This window comes from Pinus tabuliformis, chromosome 6 (genome assembly GCF_031772625.1).
Source record: "Pinus tabuliformis cultivar Carrire ecotype Pingquan chromosome 6, CPIR1, whole genome shotgun sequence".
NCBI classification, from domain to species: Eukaryota; Viridiplantae; Streptophyta; class Pinopsida; order Pinales; family Pinaceae; genus Pinus; species Pinus tabuliformis.
Genome location: NC_142292.1, coordinates 1,410,153,601 through 1,410,175,968, shown reverse-complemented (window position 1 = coordinate 1,410,175,968; position 22,368 = coordinate 1,410,153,601). Strand labels below are relative to the sequence as shown.

The 22,368-nt window shown below is 39.3% G+C and overlaps 1 pseudogene; it reads left to right on the top strand.

Moving 5' to 3' along the window:
* The first annotated feature begins 1,612 nt into the window (after nt 1-1,612).
* LOC149263929 (ATP-dependent zinc metalloprotease FTSH 5, mitochondrial pseudogene) lies at nt 1,613-2,864 on the top strand (annotated as a pseudogene).
* Nucleotides 2,865-22,368: the final 19,504 nt, after the last annotated feature.

Below are 22,368 nucleotides of genomic sequence, written 5' to 3'. Positions count from 1 at the left end.
GTATATTTTTGGGCATGGATTAGTTGTATCTCCATAGAACCAAGATTGATTGTTATAACAAAGCCACTGAGTGTGTTGATGACAATGGGGAACCAAAAGTCTTCCAGGGTAAGAAAAAAGCCACATTAGTTAGGACGGTGACAGTTATGCAAGAAACGTGTAGCCACAGGAAAGGTTGCAAGCTATTTGCAGTACATATTTCTAGTGATAAGGGTAAGGATCTTGAGGATGCAGATGTGTTGAACAAATACCCGGTTTTACAGCAATTCAGGGATGTATTTCCTAAGGACATCACAGAGTTTCCACCACATAGGGAGGTAGATTTTTCTATTGAGCTAGTGCCAGGGGCAGCTCCAGCATCTAAAGCACCGTACAGGATGAGCACACCCGAGTTGGTTGAGTTAAAGTTGCAGCCAAAAGAAATGCTAGACAAGGGATACATTATGCCAAGTGTATCATCATGGGGCACACTGGTCTTGTTTGCGAGGAAGAAAGATGGTACCCTCAGATTATGCATTGATTATAGGTAGCTGAACAAAGTGACTATCAAGAACAGATTCCCTTTGGCGAGGATTGACGAATTGTTCAATCAGCTGAAGGGAGTAGCAGTGTTCTCGAAGATTGACTTGAGATCCAGATACCATCAGGTACACATCAAAGAGGAGGACATTTACAAGACTGCGTTCAGGACCAGGTATGGGCATTATGATTTTGTTGTTGTTCCATTTGGCTTAACTAATGCTCCAACCACATTCATGTGTTTCATGAATAGTGTGTTGTGTCCATATTTGGATAATTTTGTTATTGTGTTCATTAATGATATACTGGTATATTCTAAAAATGAGGAAGAGCATGTCGAGCACTTAGCAGCAGTGTTGAGGTTGTTGAGAGAGCATCAGTTGTATGCTAAGCTCAACAAATGTAGTTTCTTTCAGAATGAGGTACATGACTTGGGACATGTTGTATCCAAGGAGGGCATTGCAGTAGATCCAGAGAAGATAAGGGCCATCATGGAGTGGGTAGTGTTAGACTCCGTCTCATGTCAGAGATTGATTCTTCTTCAAAACCCCGTTTTGAAGAAGAAATCGTTAAATGTGTTGTTTTAGAATAGGTAATTTATTCTCCAGCTCTTCAAAAGGCAGCAGCAACTTCAAGCTCCTATCCCTGCACAAGCACAATTCAAAACATCATCAGCAATCTGAGGCAAAAAGCTATTTGGAGAAAGTCTCACTGGAAATCCCGAACAAATTTCATTGTCACAGCTATTGAATTAAATGATTGTGTTAGCGCTGGGAATGCCCTGCTGTTCGTTGAAGATCAGGAGCTAAGCCAACGTGTCTTCATGGTCCTGTATCGCATGTCATCACATCAAGATCTTGCAGCTTGTGCAAGTGAAAGCTTTAGCTCAAAGGAGCACACTGATCTCTTGCTGGGGAAAAGGTTGTTGGACATGCCAAAATTGATGGATGTTTGTGCTATATATGGGCATGATAATGCAAAAGCTAGCCCGATCATCGGTTATTAATGCCCTAAAATCACAGCCAGATTTAATTAATGAGTTAAAGGAGGTAGTTCCTCAGTTTCTACACATAGTTGAGACAATGCACCATCGATGTTGTTCTGCATTCGAGGCCCTGCCTTTCTCAGGAAGAAACTTGACTTCAATGGTGGGACAACTTCATGTTTACTGGAGGTTATGGACTTCATAAATGATGTTGTTGCTACTCTGGATGCTTTTGTGGAAGCATATCCTGCTGCTGCTTCATGTTTCATCTCACGAGGGGTTTCCAATGAAGATAATCGAGAATTGCTTTCTGCCTTGGCAAATATATATGATTTTCTGCTGCCATTATTAAAGAATGGTTTTACTTTGATAACGGATAATGCCCTCAAGTCTGCTTCTAATAATATGGAGTTTCTTGTGCAACCACGCTTGAAAACTATGGTGTGCATTTCGAACAATTGCGCTTGCATTCCTTTTGATTTCCGGAGTTGAAGCCCTTATTGAGGATCGGGGAATTAGTAAAGATCTCGGTCTAAATGAAGAGGTGCAGCCAAGCATGGAGTCAAACACTAAATTCAGCGATGTGAAGGGCCAAGGCAGAATTAGAGGAAATTGTTCATTATTTACTATATCCAAAGCTATTTACGAGGCTTGGTGGCAACTCGCCAAAAGGAGTTTTGCTTGTTGGGCAACCTGGAACAGGGAAAACTATGTTGGCTAGGGCCATTGCCGGTGAAGCTGGAGTTCCTTTCTTTTCTTGCAGTGGAAGTGAATTTAAAGAAATCTTTGTGGGTGTTGGGTACGGGATCATTTTGCAGCTGAAAAGAAGCGGTCACCTTGTATCATATTTATTGACAAAATTGGTGGAAGCTGCAATCCTAAAGATCAGCAATATATGAAAATAACTCTAAATCAACTACTGGTGGGGCTGGATGCTTTTAAGCAAAATGAAGGAATAATAGTTATTGCTGCTACTAATTTCCCTGGGTCTTTGGATAAGGCCCTGGTTAGACCTGGTCGCTTTGATTGTCATGTTGTAGTACCCAACCTTGACGTTGAAGGTCGCAGGCAGATCCTAGAATGTCACATGTCAAAGGTCTTAAAGGCAGATGATGTAGATTTGATGATTATTGCAAGAGGAACTCCAGGATTTTCAAGTGTTGATCTTGCAAATTTGGTGAATGTTTTCGCTCTTAAAGCAGCAATGGTTGGTGCTAAAGCTGTCAGCATAGCTGACCATGAGTATGCTAAAGACAAGATTATGATGGTAAGTGAACGCAAATCCGCTGTAATTTCAGATGAATCCAGACACTTGACAACAAAGATATGGAGTGTGAAAGCAACATACGTGTCTACATGATCTCAAAGAGCACACGAAGGAAATCTATGAGCCCCACTGGTCCGTGTACAAATAATGAAATCATTTGACTCAGCAATCAAATTATGGGATGTCGAGCAAGGAAGACAATTGTTCAAATTGAAGACGGTGAACCTATATATTCAATTGCTTTCAAATGGGTTGTGCGACGGGTGTCTGCATATATGGTCTGCGAAGGAGGGAGTCTGTGTTTATGCTGGTAAAGGCCATGGTTTTGCTCACCGTCCCGATTCTCTTAAGGAAACCTTCCAAACAGAAAACATTTTGAAGGGGCGCATCACGTGCTTTGGCAGAGAACCCTTCTAAGCCTGTGAACGAGCCTCTTGTTTGTGATATATGCTGCTATCATTTCCAGGTTCTGTTTCTACAGATGAAGATAGGCAATGCATATTTGTTTCTGACACTAAATCATCATCGAATCATCGTGGCAATGCATATGGAAGCGTTTTAGACAGCGCAGGCAGATAAAGAGCATTCAATGAATACAACTGGCACAATATGCACAAATGTGAAATTGTTAAAGATTTCAAACAGAAAACGAATGTGAAAAGTAAAGACCCGAAACATACACAGAGACATCTGTCATAAGCAGCGATTTAGGAACGAATTTTGCCTATTTTTATCCTCAGCCCTAATTCTATGGGATCTGAGCACCAGTTTTGCCTCATAATTAGCCAAATCATCAGCAGATTTAGAGGAACGCTGTATTATTTTAGGGTAGATGTAACGCTCCTTTCTAATTTTTGTAATTGTAGTTGAAACAGCGCAGAGGTTTTTGGGGTCGATTTGTTTTCCCCTTAGCAGTATTATATTTATTGTATTAAAAAAATTGATCAGGGAGAGAGTTAGTCAGAGGAGAAAATTCTGAGCGCTGGAGGAGAACTGAGCTCCATTGTACAGTCTTTGACAGAGGTATTTTTAATGAAATTTCACAGCTCTGACTTCTGAGATTCCTGTGGTATGATAATTTAGCATAAGTTTTTCTCTTGTTTCATATGTAATCTGTTATGTTTCATTTCACTACATGATCATTTCTAACTGAACAAATGAAGTGTTTAGGTAAGAATTCATGCCTGCCATGCTCTGCCTATAAGTTTGTTCATGTTTAATGTTTTCCTCTGTTTTGCAAGGATTCATCTCCTATGCCCTTGTCAGCTCCTCACCAGTCTTGCCATCCCATTTAAAATCTAGATTTGGTGTTAAATTTCTTGCCTACCTTGCCTCAGTCGATAATCTGTGTTGTTCATTATATTTCTCTGTTCAAGCTGTGATTTTTCCCATGCAGCCCAGAAAAACCCCGTCATTGAATTAAAAACCCCAAATCAACCCTTTTGATCAGTTTACTAGCCTAAAATCAGTGTTACCCTATTGGTCATCTCATCCATTGAAGATCTCACCGAGATAGACCGGAGAGAGCCCTCTCCTGCCCCGTAGGGCTAGCTACGAGGCTAAGTGGTTTGATGTTGCCTTGAGGTTTACCTTTCTCAGCCTGAGGTGAAATTTCGAGCGCTAACAGGTAGCTCATAAGATTGTGGATCAGGTGAGATCTTTTATGGGTTTGGCAGGCTATTATAAGAGGTTCATCAGGAACTTATCACATATTGCTTATCCTATCACATCATTGCAGAGGAAAGGTAAGAAGTTCGAATGGACTAAAGAGTGTGAGGCTAGCTTTGAGTAGCTCAAGTAGTTGTTGACACATGCACCACTGCTACAGATTGCAGATCTCGACAAAGAGTTTGTAGTATGTACATATGCTTGCAAGAGAGGTCTTCATGGAGTCCTTATGTAGGATGGACATGTGGTATGTTATGAGTCCTGGAAACTAAATGAGCACAAGCACAACTATCCCAAGCATGATCTTGAGTTGGAAACGATTATACATGCATTGAAGATGTGGAGACATTATCTTCTTGGAAGGCAGTTTGTGCTTATGAGTGGTCACATTGGGGTTGAGGTATTTATTTGACCAGGTGAATCTAAATGCTAGGCAGGCTAGATGGTTGGCTACGATCAATGAGTTTGACTTTGAGATCATATGCATCAAAGGCAAGGAGAACAGAGTGGTAGATGCTCTTAGCAGATGGGTACAGGTGAATCACTTAGCAGTTATGAGCTCTTATGGGATAGATTTACAGGATAGGATCTTGCATGCAGGACAACAGGATGTCAAATATATGGAGATTGTGCATAGGTTGCAGCAGGTTGATAGTACAGGTACAGGTACAGGTCATGGTATAGGTGTAGGTACATGTACAAGTACAATTGATGGTACAGGTATAGGTACTGGTAGTGGTACAAGTATAGGTGCAGGTGCATAGGACTTGGACTATTGTCTTATAGCAGACGGATTGGTCAGGTTATGATACAAGATATATATGTCAGATGACATTGATCTCAAGAAGGTGATCTTGAGAGAGTTTCATGCAAAAATGTATTCAGGTCACCCAAGTTACCAGAAGACACTAATAGCAGAGAAGAGATCTTACTACTGGCCGAACTTGAAGAGAGATGTAGCATCATTTGTGGCTAGATGTTTTGATTGTCAGCATAAGCATTCAGGTGGACTGCTACAGTTGATCGCGATTCCGGAATGGAAATGGAAGGTCATTTCCATGGACTTCATCACAAGGTTGCCAAAGACAGTGAAGCAACATGATTCTATCATGATCATTGTGGACAGGTTGACAAAGGTTGCACACTTCATTCTGATGAAGTCTACATTCTCAGCTAGTGATCTGGCACAGGTATTCATCTGAGACATGGTTAGACTACATGGTGTCCAAAGAATATTGTGTCAGACAGGGATGCGAAGTTCACTTCCAAGTTTTAGAAGGAGTTATTTCAGGTTTGGGCACAGAGTTGGCCTTCAACACAGATTATCATCCGCAAACGGATGGACAAACAGAGTCAACAAGATATTAGAGGACATGTTGAGGATGTTTGTGATGCATCAATAGCGCAATTGGGAAGAGTAACTCCCTTTGGTTGAGTTTGCATCCAACAACAGTTATCAGGAGTCACTAAGGATGAGTCCTTTTGAGGCATTATATGGGAAGAGTTGTAACACTCCCATTAGTTGGAGTGATCCGGTTAGCAGAGTATTGATGGGACCAGATATGTTGGAAAACATGGAACAGGAGATGCAGGTGATCAAAAAGAATCCCAAGGCAGCACGGGATAGGCAGAAGAGTTATGCAGATAGGAACAGGTTGTTCAAGGAGTTCCAAGTTGGGGAACAGGTGTACTTATGCATCAAATCAAAGAAGATCTCTTTGTGGATTGGATCATGTGCCAAGCGAGCACCATGGTTTTGTGGACCCTTTATTATTATTAAACAGATTGGGCCAGTAGCCTATCGACTTGCACTGCCTTCGATAGTGAAATTCCACGATGTTTTCCATGTATCTTTGCTTAAGAAGTATGTTAAGGATGTTGATCATGTGATTGAATGGTTTGTATTGCGGGTGGAACCAAATGGAGAATTCCAGTTGGAGCCTCAATGTATATTGTAGAAAAAGGTGCCCATGCTACGGAACCAAACAATAGAACAAGTTAAAGTTCAATGGAAGGACTTTGGGCCTGATGAATCTACATGGGAGATGGAAGATCAGATGTGGGCTATGTATCCTTCCTTGTTTGTCAGTTGAGGCAAAGCAGCTTGATATGGTGATTTGGTATTTGCTTATGGTGGTTTGGTATTTTATTTATGGTGGTTTGGTATATGCTTTATGGTGGTTTGGTATTTGCTTTATGGCACATTAATTTATGAAAATAATGGAAATTAGGAGAAAAGGGAGGTGAAAGGTCGCAGGTTTCATGTGAGGAGGAAAATGAACGAAAATAATGGAAAATGAAGAAAATAGAGGCCTCATTCATAAAAAGTCTTATGAGGATCAGTTGGTAACTTTTTGTCAGTTCAATGTTGGATCTCTCTCATTATTCTCTCTGGAAGCCTTGGTTGAACAAACGCTTTGGAAGCCCTGGAAGGCTTGGATGAAGGCCAATCCGATGATGGTTTTGGTGATTTCCGACTGTGAGGTGCAACCACTGTTTGATGGGTTGAGGTGGATGGCCTCTGGAAGCCTTAGATGAGTTTTGATTGATGTGTTTTATGAGATCCCACATTCATGCTTGGAATATGGCACGGGGGTGAATGGTTGAAGAGAGATTTGGCTCAACCATTCTACAATCGGGTGGAATGTGCTAGTCCCATCTCTAGTTGGTTCATTGTAGTCATTAATGAGAAATCTTTTCCCTTTACTTTTCATGTGTAAAGGTACTAATGTATTTATGGATTTGATGGTTGTCATGTTTATTGTATTTTTGTTCCTATTATGTTGGTTATATGCACATTTTATGGCAGCAATTATGTATGGCTCTCAGCATGTTTTTACTTGTATGTGAATGGATATTATTTCTATGACCTAATAGATGATAATGTAGAAAATGGCACGAGGTAACAATGGTTCATAGAGATCCTCAGATAAGCATCACATCCCTACACTTAACTTTGTTATTTACACCTGTAGATTACATGTCGATGATATGTTTGACGAAATTCCTGTCATGGCTAGTAGGGGTCCAATTAAGGTCTTGAACAATTATTTGCTTTAGTACTGTCATTTCCATGTTACTTTATTGATTTGAAGAGATGGATCAATTTTGGGTAGTGACCTAGGATTTGGGCCTGAAAAGTGGCTCAAATCCCAGAGTCACTGGCACAGCACTGACAATTATGGTCCACAGTCACTAGCAGGCAGGCCTGTGAGAGAAACTTTAGGTTACTAGTCGCTCCCTTGACCATAGCATGAGAGCAGCTATGGCCCAAGAGACCTAAAACAACAGTGGGACCTAGGGATAGGTTGTCTGAGTGGTTGAATTGTCTTATGAGGGTTATGTTGATGATGTTGGATGTCTGTATGGTGTGTTTCCGTCAGTTCCACTTCCTTAATTGACTTAGGAGGTCGAATCATATCACAGTGGCTTCTCGTCGCATTTTTACCCCGGCTGGCCAGTTGCTTAGGTAGATGTGCGAGGAGGGTGTTACACATGCACTCTCTTTTTAGTACCTGTAGCCAACTGCACCAACCAATACTCTACATAACTTATCCAGGTTAGTATTAACATAACTATAATTAGATCCGGGATCAATCAAAATAGAAATAACTCGACCACAGAGCTTACCTTCCATCTCAATAATGGATGTCTAGTGATCTGCCTTCTTGTCTTCCACGACTGCATAGAACTGAGGAATACTATGACTGACATCCCCAACTATTTGCACCTCCTGAGCACTATATATATGAGGCCTACCCCCCTAGTATAATGGAAAATCATTCTTATGATGATCTTTGCCACATATCCAACTCTACAACGGTCCTCTACCATCACCTCTAGTATGCTACTCTCCAAGTTGCGACCCATGCCCCTTCTCAAATGTATTGAACTTATTTTAAGGAACAAAATTTTCTTTCTCACTTGCATCCAGAGGTCTTCCTTGCTTTGGTGGCCACTTCCCTTTAACTTTCTCATTTCCCTTCAAGTCATGTTTAGGCTCAGCTTTGCGCTTTGACTTCTCATAAAAATGCTTCAATTTCTGGATGGCTTCCTCTAGCGATCTAGGTTGATCAAACTCAATCTAGACTCTATATGTTATTGCCAACCCACTGATGAACCTTTGAATCTTAGCCTTTTCATCCTTGAGATAAGGCATGTGTCTCAACATCTCCGAGAACCTGCTAGTATACTCATCATCTGTCATAGAACCCATGTGCAACTCATAAAGTTCCTTAGCTCTGTCATCATAGTACCTCTATGAAAAGTACTTCTTCTTGAAGAGACTCTCAAACTCCTCCCAAATCAACTCGTTTTCCTAAATGCCCTTGACATTCCTCACATCTTCCAACCAAATATCTACTTTCCCTTTAAGAGTGAAGGTGGCTATCTTGGATTTCATGTTCTATGAGTAGCTATGCAATCTAAATATTTTCTTCATCCCAATCAACCATGCCTCTACATCTTCTTCCTTCTTCATCTCTCCATCAAATTTAGTAGGCTTGACTTTCTTGAACTTCTCAAGTAAGTATTTACCCCTCCTATAAGGATGATGACGGTGATGACTGTGATGATGTCTCCTGGATGAGGAACTAGAGTGATGCCCATACATATCAATCCTCCTGTCAGGTGTATCCAATGATCTTCCACCACTAACTGTGTCCCATCTATCGACCTAGTATATGGACCAAGATCTGCTACAATAGGCTCCATTAGTTTTCTCTTCTTGCTCTTGACTTATCCTCAATTGTCCTTATCTCTTTAACTCTGACAAGCTCTAAAGGATTGTTGCATTAACCTCTACCTACTTCTCTTGAGCCCTTGCAAGGATTTTCTCAGCCTCAACCAACCTGTCATTTTCTACTTTGCAACTTCTTATCTCTGCCCTCAAGCTCTTTATTGTATCTACTATACCAAGATAATACTCTTCTCCTTGTTTCCCAATTGATTTATAGAGAAAGACGGGAACTGTGGTCTACCATTTTGCTCGTCATCTTTGATTATATTCTTCCTACAAGTGTACCATGTCAAATAAACTAAATAGATACCAAAATCAAATACATACCTTAGTGATTTTCAGGGGAGGCTTATCTCATTTGCAAAATCAGTCCACATTAGCATGTACATTTATAATCATAATCATATCCATAAAATCATATCAACACATCAAGATAAAAACATCATGCATGACCATGCCAATTGTACACCATGACCCCATGCATGACAACCATAACCTTGACAACATCAGACTTTACCCAAGTCTAGAGTGCAACCCGCTTTAATACCACCCTCTAACCACATCCTCCCACGCTTACCCACTTTCACTGGCTTGCCCGGGGTAAACATGAGTTGAGGGTCACTATGATAATACTTAGCCTCCTATATGACCTTAAGGAAATGGATTTGACAAATTGATACCTTACTGACTTCCCTCAAGTCCTGCAGGACCTTCAGGAGCAACCCAAACCCTCTAGGTGTCCAACCCCTTAGGGGACTCTCCTTTTCACTGACTTAGAGCCCCAGTAGCTCCCTTACCAAGCTCTCCAAGCGACTAAGAGCCTCCAATCACTCTCATGATCCTGCTTGAGTGCGACTATAGCCTTTATCTGCTAGTGTTATGCCAACGACTACGAGATTTAAGGATATTTTCCAGTGCTGGGACCCAGTCTCTACCCAGAACCCTATGAAACTTCCAGAACTCATAAAATACATAGAAACAATGCTTGTAAACCAAAAATCAAAACAAGGACTTGACCTGAACTTTCCCAACTGAGACCGACATTTCGTCAAACAATGGGTAAACCTCTAACCTGTAGTTCATGAATGCAAGTTTGAACATAAGGAGATGAAAAGTTATGTGAGGTTTAACAAGAAGGGGCACTACCTTATCACATTAGTTGTCATAACATTAATTAGGTCTTGCATTCATTATCCATTTATTTACATGTAAAAACATGAAAAGAGCCATGACTAAGAACTGTTAAATAACCATGCTTGTAACTAGAATATAACTAGATAAATAAAAATGAGATAACAACCATTAAAGCCACATAATAACAAGTAAATGTATTCATCAAAAGCAAGGGAAACTTATCTCTTATTAAACATAGGAAAAACCAAGCAGTTTCAGGACTTCCACATACCACCTGACCATAGATTGGTTGAACCAAATATTTCTTTCATCCAATCACCTCTGTGCCATATTCTAAGCTTGAATGTGGGATCTAATGGAATAAACTAATCCATAAATAACTAAGGGAATCCAGAGGTTAAACCACCTCCACCCTCACCATATTGTGACCTCACCTAAATCAATGTCGAGATCACAAAACCAAACCGAGCTTGGATGCCTCAAAATTTCTTCTCCAATACCTTGAGGAATTTTCTTGTCTACACCATCAAGCTTTACCATGTATCCCACCATTACTGGTCAAGGGATTCCTAGGCCTTTGTGAATTTTCTTGAGACCACCACACCCGGATCCAAAATCTTCCAACAATCCTAAGCTCAAACCAAGAAAAGTCCCATCACACCATGGTTATCTAGAAATGACAAGGCTAGGCTAAAATCCATTGTCAAACGCAGCAAAACCCATTCCAATGACAACAAGAGAACCAAATGCCAACATACACATACCATGCATGTCAAAACCAGCTAGGAAATCATACATGCAACCTGTTACCTGTAAGTATTCCTGTTGAAGATGCTTGACCCAATGTTTTCCTTGCTTGGTCCTTAATTTCCTTTGATTTCCTTGTCCTTCCTTTGCTTTCTTGGTCCTTCCTTTGCTTGTTTTCTTTCCTTCTCCTATTGGTGCTCTTCTCCTCTCTAAAAAATAATTCCAAAACTGAACTAACAAAAGGCTACCAACTGATGCTCTAATGTCTTTTTATTATTCATGCCTCTAATTTCTTCAATTTTCCATTATTTTCCTTCATTTTCCTCCTCACATGAAACCTGTGACCTTTCACCTTCCTTTTCTCCTAATTTCCTTTATTTTCATAAATAAAATACCAATAATTCCTTTTTTCCTTTTCAAAGCCTTTTCCAATGCCTTTGCCAATTTCCCCTTAGCCATAAACACATCAAGTGATGAACACTAAGATATTTTTCCCAACATTCAGCTTGGAATAAGTGTCCCTTGACCGTGGTCTTATTTTTCCTTTATTAACTTTTATTACATGAACTTTTAACTCGAGGTTGTTACAATATGCACAATAATCATATTGACCACTTATGATTGTCTATCTGATTGGGGATGAAAAGTTATTGATTTGGTCAATCTTTTATCCATGAAATATTATAGGTTGGACCAAAAGGTGTTGAGGAAATCGTTATATCTATCTAAAATAATGGTTTGAGGTAGCCCAAAATGAACCCAAACGTGCTCAAAGAAGAGCTTACCAGTGGATTTAGCCATGATACTCTTCTTACATAGTTCCAAAATGGCCATCTTAGAGAATCAATTGACAACCACAAACACATAATCATTATCATGCTTGTTGGATGGAAAACCAGACATGTAATCCATGGATATCGACTCCTAATGCTTGTTTAAGGTAGGTAGAGGAGTGTACAATCCCTTATTCTTGATGGTTGTATTAGAAATGGTACAAGCAGTGTGCAATCTAATATAACAATGGGTATCTTATCAAATATTGGCTAGTAGAAATACTTCTAAAGTACTACAATTCTCTTCTCCACAACAAAGTTTCATGCCATCAAACAGTAATGTGCCTCCCAAATTAGCTTGGCATGCTCAATTGAAGGAACAAAAAGGTGGCTTAAGTAGCACAATATCACATCCTGGAGGTGGAATTCTGGAACTCGCTTGCCTGTGATCAACATCTAGTATATGGTAGGGAAATCAAAAACAATGTTGTATAATTGTGGCCACCCAGAGGTCTTGTTCCCACAAGAGTTAAGAATTTTGGTTATCACCATAACTAAGGTCCAACTGAGGCATTCTACAACATGATTGGTTTTACACTTCTTATATTTGATGTTCAAGTGGAATTGTTGTAGGCATGTGGACCATTTTTACAGCAGTCATTCTGTAACTTTCCTTGTCTCTACATAAATTGTAGAAGCCTGTGATGAGAATGGATGATTATCTCCTTCCTTAGAATGAAATTTTCCATTGTTTCAAGGATTGCGTGATGAAGTACATCTCCTTTCCATAGGTGAGGTATCTTTGGACAATATCAAAGAGTGTTTCATTCAGATAGGACAATAGATGTCCTTACTGAGTGACGATTGCACCAATAGCATAGTCAGAGGCATATGTCTCAATATCAAATAGTTGTCACAGGTATGGTAGGGTAAGGAGTGGTGCAACACAAAGGTGGTGTTTCAAATCCTTGAATGCTTCAAATCCTTGTTGTATCCTAGACTAGAAAAAAATTGCATTTACTCCACCCTTGTTCACTTGAATTAAGGTCCAGGTGATATGAGTGAACCTATACCTGAACCTTCAGTAGAAGTTAGCAAGGCCCAAAAAGCTATGGAGCTATATTATAGTTTTTGGGGTTGGCTAAACCTAAATGACTTAGATCTTGTATGGCTATATCATCGATCATCCTCGTGAACATTGCTAGAGCATTATTGAAGGAAAAGGGCATGACCAACCACTCAAAAAGGCCTTCTTTATATTTTAATATTTTCATCCAAACATCAATTTGTTCATTTGGAACCTAATGGTATCCTAAATTCATACCAATACTACTAAAGGACTTGGCACCCTTAAGTTGGTCAAGAAGATTATCAATCCTGGGGATCGGGTATCTACTCTTTATAGCGATTTTGTTCGAAGATCTACAACCATTATAAAGTCTCCATGTCCCATAATTATTTTTCACCCACAAAACTAAACTCTCACAAGGTGAGGAGCTTGATATAATGTGGCCCTTTTGGATGAGCTCATGAATCTGTCATTTTATTTCCTCTTTCTCCAGGAGAGAGTATCTATACATTGCACCATTAGGTAAATGAAAACCAGGTATAAATTTAGTTGTGTGTTTTATCCAAGAGTCAAAAGACATCACCACAGTGGGAGTGAATATATCTCTTGTTCACTATAGTTTGTTATGTAGAGAGACCTCATGCAAATGTTGTGGAGGTTGTAGTGACCTTCCTTTCACCTTCTAACTGAACCATGAAGAGAAAAAACTGTGCACCCTGATATATTACCTTTTTCCATTGTTTCTCTAAGATCAATGAAATTGAAACACTTGGGACTACCTCTGGTATTCTATAGATCTGACCTCTAAGAGTAATAATGACACTACAAGGATGAGAATAATAAATTGCATGATGTTTCCACATATAAAATTGTCCTAAAAAAACATCACGAAATTCAAGTGGGGTAACATCACACAATACTCACCTTGGAAGGGCTTGATGTCGTAGGATGGGAAACATTATTGGCTAACACAAATGTCTCGTCCATGTCTCAACCAACCAATGGTATATCGTTGGGGGGTGGCATTGTTTGCATCTTCAACCTCTTGATGACCTCAGCTAATATCAGGTTCTTTTGTCTCATGGTGTCAATGATGAAATGTAGTGTGGTCCCCTTCACCCACATATGTGAATGGAAGAGGTGATCCCCCGCTTTAAACGCCTTCAGCTCTCCTAGATGGATCTTTGAAGTTGCAATGGTAGCACAAGTTTCTACATCAATGATCCACTTTCCTTTATCCTAATCTGAATCAAAATCAGATCTAGAGTCTATTTCCTTTTCTTTAAGCTTTTCCAACAATGATTGTTTGGAGCAACATTCATCATTATTGTACCAAGGGATTGTTTGGAACTCACACCTGTGTAGACCTATGTGGTACTTCAGAATCAAGTGCCACTCAGAGTCTCTAATACCTACCTGTGAGAACAAGGTATGGAAAATATTGGGTTACTATAGCACCTTTTGGTCTCTTTCCTATCATAGGGTTCTCAATATTATGTATTGGTCATCACATTTCTCTACAAGGTAGAATTCCTCCCTAAAGGCATAAAAAAAACTTCTCAAGTGGACCCTACCTTGAATATCACAAATTCATCTTCATTTTGTCTCACCCAATAACTTTTACACAAATATTTTTGTAACAAACCTTTTGTTGCACCCCATAATTGTATGTATCCCTATGTGAATTTTTGGGACATATGTAAACTTAAGTGAAAACAAATTGATGGTTGGTTGAAGGGAGGGACACATATCTAGTGCTTTGATGGGAATGTTTTGTGGATTGTTTGGATTGTTGGTGGAGTATCATGAGTAGGCCATACCAACCTTATTTATTTCGATTAACAACACCCTAACCATGGTGTTGCTTGCACTAAAAAGCATTAAAATTTTGGATTGGGTAGCATCTGTGCATGACAATGCTCATCCCTATTCCCTCCTCATGGATCGAGATAGGGAACAACTATCTCGAGAGGAAAAGGAGCAGGGTTAATGGTTTTTAGAGGTAGATGATTGAAGAGACAACTTCTTTTAGGGTGGTTCACAGACACCAGGTGGTCACTACATCGACGGGAAAATCTAGGAAGATCAACCCTAAGGGATATACCCGTCTGCTAAACAAGTAGGGCCTAACCCCAAGGACATTAAAGAAATTTGACCCCGTGACCTCCCAAATGGAGAGGTACTTAGCAATGGGAATTCAACCAACTAAGCTTACCCTTGGGGCTTATAGAAGAGACAAATCAAGAGAACACAAGAAAACAAAGAAGGAAGCACATAGATGCAAATACAAGACAAGAAAACCAAGCTCACATAGCGAACATCAAAAGAAGAAAAAATATTGGCAAAGAAGAAAGAGATAGGGGCACTTAGATAGACTGAACTGGAGTAGAATGTCATTAAGGTTTCACTTTTAGTTTTGTGGTGCTATTCCTTGTGTTGTTGTGTAGAGGTCGTTGAACAATGAGTCTAATATTTAATAGCTATTGGGAGGCCTAGTGGAGGATTGAACCACTAAGTACTTACTGAGTAAGCTGACAAACCACTAAGTGCTTGTTGAATAAGTTGATAAACCACTTAGTGCTTACTAAATGAGTTGATAAACCACTTGGGTGCTTATTGTATGGTTGATAAACCACTTGGTATGGTAAGCTAAGTCGTTGTGGTGCTTGTAGGAAGAGCTAATAAACCACCTAGATAGTGCACTATAGGCCCCTATAGTGCTTGCCATGAAAACAACTGATAAGCCAACTAAACAGTGGATTCACTCTCCTGGAACTCAACAATACCCCAGTTGGGCCTTGGGTGAATCCTTGTAATTGATCTCCGAGAGTAAGAGAGTCATTGTGGTGCCTACTACCAAAGAGAAGTTAATAACCACCTGGATAGTGGATTCCATCTCCTAAGTGTTGAACAAGCCTTAGTGTGAAATTTTCCCTTGAGAAAATATCCCCTTAGACTCTAGATTCAGCTTGGGGGTGGTCGGCTACAAGAGATTTTACATTGTAAATAGTCTTTGGTTGGGTGGAGAATTGAATTACCTCCTTCAATTTCCATCCATTTCAATATATTCAAATAAGTATAAAGTTATGCATCTTTGGTTTATAGGCTGTGATAGCCTTGTTCTATTAATGCATGTTACTATGATTAGGCATATTCATTTGTGGATGCTTGAAATTTGTTATTACACTTATTACCAACTATCTTGGATATTGAGGTTTTACTGAATGGTAATGATTGGCCTCCTAAATAGGTAAAACATAAGGCCCATCTAACTCAATTGACTAAGGATAATAAATACTCCATGTTGTTTCCTGGTGACCTAAGAAACATGATCGAGCTTTTTAGGTATTTTCGAGGGAAAGTAGTCCCCTCCTCAAGGAAGTTTCCCCCTACCCATTTTTTATAAAAAGAGGGATCGAATAGCACAGTAGGAGAATTAGAAGAAACAGAATAGAAACTTAGAGCATTAGGAGAATTTTAGAGTTCAAGTTCTGCAACTTTTTTCGATGTATAAGAAATTCATTAATTAATGAAAGTAATCTTTAGTTTCAGTTCTTATTCTTATTCTGCTTTTCCTTAAGGGTTTTGATCTTCCTTCAGTTAGGGCCCACCCTAGGTGCTCAATATCCCTCTTGTACCATTACTATTTATGCATTTGGTTATCTTTGTAGCCTATTTCTTAATATCACTTTTATGCATGGTTATTTAGTTGCATAGCTTCTGAGCATTATATGATAGTGTTGGAAGTCGTTACTTATATTAAATAGAACTATTTTTTATGCATTCCAGTTCACTTTGATTGTTACAATTTATTTTTTTTCCATCATTTATTGTTTAATTGTGTCTGTGCAGTCCCCTATTTTGCAGTTGCAGGAAACACTACAGTCATGTATCTTGTTGAATAAACCCTACCATCGCTAATGCGATGACTTGAACATGTGTGCCTTATTATTTATTACCCCTTCCTTAACTTATTTTTCTTTCCAACCTTGACTTTATCATATGTTTCTGCATGTTAGACTGTCTCCAGTAGCAAAACAGAGACTCTTGTAGTAGTTCACAACTTTCTTCTGAAACTTTCCCATATTTTCATCCAATTCATTATTCACCTTCTTTGATTTGTTATGATTCCCCTAGAACCATGAGAATGGAATTTATGAGTAGAGTTAACAAGTAGATTCCTTTACCTATATTGTTGTACAAATTGCTTCTTTCTTGTAGAATTAGGGTTTACTATTTGCAAGCTTTTAAGTTGAGACACTTGGGATTTACAACATTGTTATTGCAATTTTTGAGGGCCATTAGTTAATGTGTTGTTGTTGAGGAGGTTTCAAAGTATGTATTGTATTTTTTGTTAGTTGATATACTCTTCCTTTTATTTTATCTCATGCAAAAAGAAGAAGAAAAAAACATATCAACATTTTCTTTTTCAAAAAAAAAAAACATAAACAGAAAAAATTATTTCTTTCTTTTATGCCTCGAAGAATTAGGGAAAGAATAGGAAAATTATTACCAAAAACCCCCACTTCCACTAGCATCCATCCCATTTTAGCTAACTATGATCCTCCTTCCCCATCCATAGGAACCCTTGAGGGCCTTTTGGTGAGCAAGCGAGGATCTCTGAGGATCTTGCAGAAGAAGAAAGACCTTCACATCCCAAAAATATCATTGTTGAAGATAGAAAACTAGGAGTGTTCTCGTTTCCCATTAGAGACACTGATGGAGGAGCTAAAATTAAAATTATTAGTCTATCTATCCTACCACACATCTATAGTTTGATTTTAGAATATCTTGACATTTTCATGTTTGAGTTTGTTGTTGTATGCAAGACTTATGACTATAAAAATGATGACTAGAAGCTCAAATTGCTCCCTTCCACTCTTAAGGATGCAACCCTTTGATGACACATGAACCTAGAAGGATACAACATCACCATGTGGGAAAAAATGAAACAAAACTTCAATAACAAGTACTGGGAGTATTGGAAATCAAGGGATACCCTAGATGAGATATTCAGAATGGTCCAAGGAGCAGATGAGTCTCTTTGAGATTTTGAGGAAATATTTCAATTGAGTTATAGAAGGGCACATAATTGCACTCTTAGATCCATATTCCTTGAAGTTGTTCCTACTATGAGGAGTAGGAAACACTTAACCTACTAGCCAATGGAGATATATATCAACTCAGTTATGATGATACCAAAACGGTGTTCAAAAATCATATAAGGGATGCTATAAAAAGAGGTAGGACAAACAAAATTTTGGTATGTACCTCTTCCTCCTCCCTAGTTACTAAAAATGAGATACGATCTATGTTGGAGGATATCAAGAACAAAATATTACATACCTTTTCCATGCATATGGATACCCTGCAAATCAAGAAAAAATAGGAGGAAACATAAAAGGCATTAGCCATATTCTATCCTCAATGCACTAAAAGGCATCGTAGGAATGAATATCCTTTAAATGTCATAGAAATGTGTTTTTTATGTGAGGAAAATCTTTCCATTGATAAGTTTCCATTATTCTAGGTTTGAAGGCTATATACTAGGGAGCAGAAAGGAACATGGACCAATTATGCCCTGTCAACCAAAGGACGCCACAAGCCCCTATACAGTATGAACAAGGTATGAACTTCCCCGCTCCATTCAATGCTAATTATAATGATCCTTATCAACCTTGGTGTCCTCCTAACCCTTCACCTTGGCCTATGTTGTAACAACCCCAGTTAAGAATCCATGTAAAAAAATATAAGACCAATGTCATGGGACATGTATTCCAAGCTTAATGGTGGGAAAGACATCCCAGTGGGTGTTCATTCGATTTATTATGGCTACAGAAATTGAAAAAAGGCAATGGAAAAGGCTTTGGAAAGGAAAGAGGCATTGTTTGACACTTATTTATGAAAATAATGGAAATTAGGAGAAAATGAAGGTGAAAGGTCATAGGTTGCATGCGAGGAGGAAAATGAAGGAAAATAATGGAAATTGAAGAAAATAGAGGCCTCATTGATAAAAAGGCTTATGAGCACCAGTTGGTAAGCTTTTTTCTCAAGGCTAGGTCAATGTAGCTTTTTGTCAGTTCAGGTTTGGAGCTCTCATTCTATTCTCTCTCTCTCATACCCTTGGAAACTTAGAGTTTTCTTCGAGCACTCTTGGAGAGTGTGGCATACTTGGATGCTTGGAGCAAGAAGGAAAAGGAAGAGCAGGAATGCACAAGAGGACATTGGGATTAGCAACTAAAGCGGGTTTTGCTTGCAGGTACCGATTTCCATGTATGTTTTCCTCACTAGTTCTGGCATGCATGGCATATGCATGTGGTTTATTAGTCATGATTTGTCATTGGCATGGATGATTACCTAGATTGACAGTGGATTTTCCTAGCCTTTCCATTTCTTGGATAGCCATGGTCTTGTGGGTTCATTTTCCTTTTGTTTTCTAGTTGGTTCTCATGTTCCTTTACTTGTGGGTTGAGTTACTAGTTCCTGGAGCCTTGGTTAGACAAACACTTTGGAGCCCTATAACAACTGGGGTTGAGTTACTAGTCATGGAGCCTTGGTTGAACAAACGTTCTGGAGCCCTTGGTGGGTTGAGTTACTAGTCCTGGAGGCTTGGTTGGACAAATGCTATGGAGCCCAGTGGCAGTTTTGGGTTGATTTACTAGTCTGAGAGCCTTGGTTGGAACAAACGCTCTGGAGCTCTAGAGCACTTGGGTAGAGACCAATCTGTTGATGTTTAGTGATGTCTGACCATGAGGTGGAAACATTGGTTGAGGGTTGAGGTGGTTTGGCCTATGGAATCCTTGGATGGTTTTGATTGATGTGTTTTATGAGATCCCACATTCATGCTTCAAATATGGCTCGGGGGTGACTGGCTAAAAGAAATATTTGGTTCAACCTAGTCTATGGTCAAGTGGTTCATGGAAATCCCAAACTTGCTTGGCCTTTGCATCATTAATATGTGTTTATTTCTCCATGTTAATTCATGAGTTTTATACTAGTTTATATGTGGATTATATGGTTATTGTTCCTTGCTATTATTGTTGTTATTATGTTGGTTATGAACATATATGATGACAGTGGCTATGTATGGATTTCATCATGTTTTTACTTGTAAATGAATGAACAATGTACCTATGGCCTAATAGATGAAATTACAGCTAATTTGTTGAGACATCGATGCTTCTTAGTGTTTCTCAGATACGTATGAGACCCCTATGATCAGTTATGTAGTTAAGAACTATATATTTCATATTTGTGACATGTTTGACAAAATGCTTGTCATGGCTAGTAGGGGTCCAATCTAGTCCTTATTTATGTTTTTGCAAATGTATCTTTGTTCTGATATAAAATTTCATTTCTGAAGGTTTCATTGAGTTCTAGGCAAGACTACCTGGGCTATGGGCCTGAAAAAGTGGCACAACTATTGGAGTCACAGACACAACACTAGGGAAAAAAGTCCCTGGAAACTCCCTTACCCTTGTTGCGGGAGATTTTGGAACCTCCAAGGTGCACCCTTGTCCATATCAAGGGAGTGTCCAAGGGTTTGATGCACTAAAACTTCAGTTGGCCTCAGGCGCTGGTTACCTGAGTGGTTGGGATGGCTCTTGGGAGTTATGTTGCTAATGTGGAAGGTCTATGTGATGCATTCTGTCGGTTCCACTTCCTTAACTGACACATAGGGAGTGGAATCATATCATAGTAACTTCTCGTCACATGTTTACCCCAGTTGGTCGGATACTTGGGTAGATGTGGGAGGTGGGTGTTACAGAGCGGTATCAGAGCATGGTTCAACACTTGGACTAGATGGGTAGAATGTGTTTATCATGCATGCATATAGGTTGTATATGTTCTTGTTATATAGGCATGGTAGTGGTCATTATTAGAGTTGTATTTCCATGTAGGAGTTGTTGTTGTTGTTGTTGGGATGTGTTTGTCCTGAATGCATGTCAGTTGTATATGCATTTTTTATGCATGTCAACGTTTATATGTTGTTATGCATGCATTTTCAGGGTTAAGGTTGTTGTCCATGAGGTCATTGTATGCATTTTAGGTCATCATGATTATATTGGTATGTTATGATGCTAATGTGTTGGCTGAGATTGTAACATCGTCCTCCCACATCTATCTCAACAACCATGCCAACCGGGTAAACATGCGACAGAAGGATACTATGATTGGATTCGACCTCCTATGTTACCTTAAGGAAGTGGAATCAATAGAACACATCAACCAACCTATCCACATCAGCAACAGAACCCTTAGGAGACATGTCAACCACTCATACATCCTATCCCTGGGTCCCATTGATGTTCCAAATATCTTAGGCCTCAGTCGCTCCCATGCTATAAGCAAGAGAGCATCCAAAAACCCAAATTCGCTTTCACATGCTTGCCTGCCAATGACCAGAGACTAAATTTGTCAGTTCTATGCCAAAGACTCTAGGATTTGAGCCACTTTTTCAGGCCCAAAGCCCAAGTCACTCCCCAGAATGGAATGATAACTCAAGAACAATAAAATAACAGGTAAACAATGACGCAAAAGAAATAAGTTGAACAAGACCTTAATCAGACCCCTATTAGCCATGTTAGGCATTTTGTCAAACATATCATCAACATGTAACCTACAGGTGTAAACAATAGAATTAAGTGTAGGGATCTCAAATTTATCTGGGAATTTCCATGAACCATTGTGCCCTCATGTAATTTATTACATTATCATCTAATAGGCCATAGATACATTATCCATTCATTTACAAGTAAAAACATGTTGAGAGTCATGCATAGCTACTATCATAAAACATACATATAACCAGCATAATAGGGAAAAAAAATATCATAAGCATATCAGCCATAAAATCCACATATACATCAGTGCATTTACACATGAAAATCAAGGGAATGGATTTCTCATTAATGAATTTAATAAACCAACCAGAGATGGGGCTACCACTTTCCACCTGACCATAGAATGGCTAAGCCAAATCTATCTTCAACCATTCACCCTCGTGCCATATTCCAAGCATGAATGTGGGACTCAAACCAAAAGAACCAACCAGGGCATACCGAGACTAAACCACTTCACCCTCATCAATAGAAACCAATCTTTACCTAATCCATCCCATATCACTAGGCCAACACAATGAACACATCATAACAGGCTTTACCTTGATCTCCACCCGATCACTAGGCCAAACAAGCATGAATTCCACTGAATTTCTCCACCTACACTGTGAGGAATTTTCCTGTCTCCTAATCTCTCAGGCTTTACCACAATCCAAACCCAAATCACTAGGCCCTAAACTGAGACCCACGCTCCAGGCTTTACTGCTTATCCCAAAAGTGAGATTACTAGGCCCAACAGAGAGAAACCCACCTCTTATATTTACATATCCTATCATTCACCAGCAAGGATTCCTAGGCCCACCGAGGCAACACAATCTTGACTTTACCGCAACCCACAGTCTGGCTC